Source organism: Arachis stenosperma, chromosome 4 (assembly GCF_014773155.1).
Source record: "Arachis stenosperma cultivar V10309 chromosome 4, arast.V10309.gnm1.PFL2, whole genome shotgun sequence".
In the NCBI taxonomy this organism is placed as follows: Eukaryota; Viridiplantae; Streptophyta; class Magnoliopsida; order Fabales; family Fabaceae; genus Arachis; species Arachis stenosperma.
In genome coordinates, this window is record NC_080380.1 from 24,234,272 (window position 1) to 24,236,702 (window position 2,431).

The 2,431-nt window shown below is 38.2% G+C and overlaps 1 non-coding gene across 1 annotated transcript; it reads left to right on the top strand.

The window, feature by feature from the left end:
* Nucleotides 1–1,065: 1,065 nt before the first annotated feature.
* LOC130977546 (small nucleolar RNA R71) lies at nt 1,066–1,173 on the top strand. The gene has a single exon (XR_009085234.1). It is a non-coding gene; the product is annotated as a small nucleolar RNA R71 (small nucleolar RNA).
* The last annotated feature ends 1,258 nt before the right edge of the window (nt 1,174–2,431 follow it).

Sequence of the window (2,431 nt, forward strand, 5' to 3'; positions counted from 1 at the left end):
TTCTTTGGTGAGCAAAGGAGGTTCATCCTCCCAAGTCTCATTTCCAAATAACTTGTCATTTAGCTTCATGATTGCTCCAAGGTATTTAGCAACTTGCTCTTCAGTGACATACTCATCCTCTTCAGAGGAAGAATACTCATCAGAGCTCATGAAAGGCAGAAGTAAGTCCAATGGAATCTCTATGGTCTCATTTTGAGCCTCAGATTCCCATGGTTCCTCATTGGGGAACTCAGAGGAGGTTGGTGCACGCCCATTGAGGTCTTCCTCAGTGGCGTCCTCTTCCTCTCTTTCCTCTCCAGATTCGGCCATGGTTATGGCTTTGCACTCTCCTTTTGGATTTTCTTCTGTCTTACTTGGGAGAGTACTAGGAGGGAGCTCAGTAACTTTCTTGCTCAGCTGTCCCACTTGTGCCTCCAAATTTCTAATGGAGGATCTTGTTTCAGTCATGAAACTTTGAGTGGTTTTGATTAGATCAGAGACCATGGTTGCTAAGTCAGAGGGGTTCTGCTTAGAATTCTCTGTCTGTTGCTGAGAAGATGATGGAAAAGGCTTGCCATTGCTAAACCTGTTTCTTCCGCCATTATTGTTGAAACCTTGTTGAGGTTTCTCTTGATTCTTCCATGAGAAATTTGGGTGATTTCTCCATGAAGAATTATAGGTGTTTCCATAAGGTTCTCCTAGGTAATTCACCTCTTCCATTGAAGGGTTCTCAGGATCATAAGCTTCTTCTTCAGATGAAGCATCCTTAGTACTGCTTGGTGCATTTTGCATTCCAGACAGACTTTGAGAAATCAAATTGACTTGTTGAGTCAATATCTTGTTCTGAGCCAGAATGGCATTCAGAGCATCAATCTCAAGAACTCCTTTCTTCTGACTTGTCCCATTGTTCACAGGATTTCTTTCAAAAGTGTACATGAATTGGTTATTTGCAACCATTTCAATGAGCTCTTGAGCCTCTGTAGGCGTCTTCTTCAGATGAAGAGATCCTCCAGCAGAGCTATCCAAAGACATCTTGGATAGTTCAGAGAGACCATCATAGAAAATACCTATGATGCTCCATTCAGAAAGCATGTCTGAGGGACATTTTCTGATTAATTGTTTGTATCTTTCCCAAGCTTCATAGAGGGATTCTCCATCCTTCTGTCTGAAGGTTTGGACTTCCACTCTAAGCTTACTCAATTTTTGAGGTGGAAAGAACTTTGCCAAGAAGGCATTGACTAGCTTTTCCCATGAGTCTAGACTTTCTTTAGGTTGTGAGTCCAACCATGTCCTAGCTCTGTCTCTTACAGCAAAAGGGAATAGCATAAGTCTGTAGACCTCAGGGTCAACCCCATTAGTCTTGACTGTGTCACAGATTTGCAAGAACTCAGCTAAAAACTGATGAGGATCTTCCATTGGAAGTCCATGGAACTTGCAATTCTGTTGCATTAGAGAAACTAATTGAGGCTTAAGCTCAAAGTTGTTTGCTCCAATGGCAGGGATAGAGATGCTTCTCCCATAGAAATTGGGAGTAGGTGCAGTAAAGTCACCCAGCACCTTCCTTGTAGTGTTGGCATTGTTGTTGTTTTCGGCTGCCATGGGTTCTTCTTCTTTGAAGAATTTGGTTAGGTCCTCTACAGGGAGTTGTGCCTTAGCTTCTCTTAGCTTTTGCTTCAAGGTCCTTTCAGGTTCAGGGTCAGCTTCAACAAGAATGCCTTTGTCTCTGCTCCTGCTCATATGAAAGAGAAGAGAACAAGAAAATGTGGAATCCTCTATGTCACAGTTATAGAGATTCCTTGAGGTGTCAGAGGAAAAGAAAAATAGAAGAAGGTAGAAGAATTCGAACTTGATTAGACAGAGTTCGAATTGTGCATTAAGAAGGAGTAGTACTCCATAAATAGAAGGGTGTGGGAGGAAGGGAAGAGAATTTTCGAAAATTCAAGATGTCAAAAACATTTTGAAAAATTGATTGATAATTTTCGAAAATTCAAAGTGGAAAAGAAATCAAGTGATTTTTGAAAAAAATTTTGAAATTAGAAGTTAAAAAGATTTGATTGAAAACTAATTTGAAAAAGATGTGATTAAAAAGATATGATTGAAAAGATTTGATTTTGAAAACAATTTTAAAAGATATGTTTTGAAAACAATTTAAAAAGATTTGATTTTAAAAATTAATGACTTGCCTAACAAGAAAAGATATGATTTGAACATTAAACCTTTCTCAACAGAAAAGGCAACAAACTTGAGATGTTCAATCAAATCATTAATTGTTAGTAAGTATCTTTGAAAAAAAAAAGAAATTGATTTTGAAAACATTTGATTGAAAAGATATGATTTGAAAAAGATTTGATTTTGAAAAACTTTGAAAACTTGAAAAAAAATTGATTTGAAAAATAAAATCTTCCCCCTTGTGCCATCCTGGCGTTAAACGCCAAGAATGGTATCCATTCTG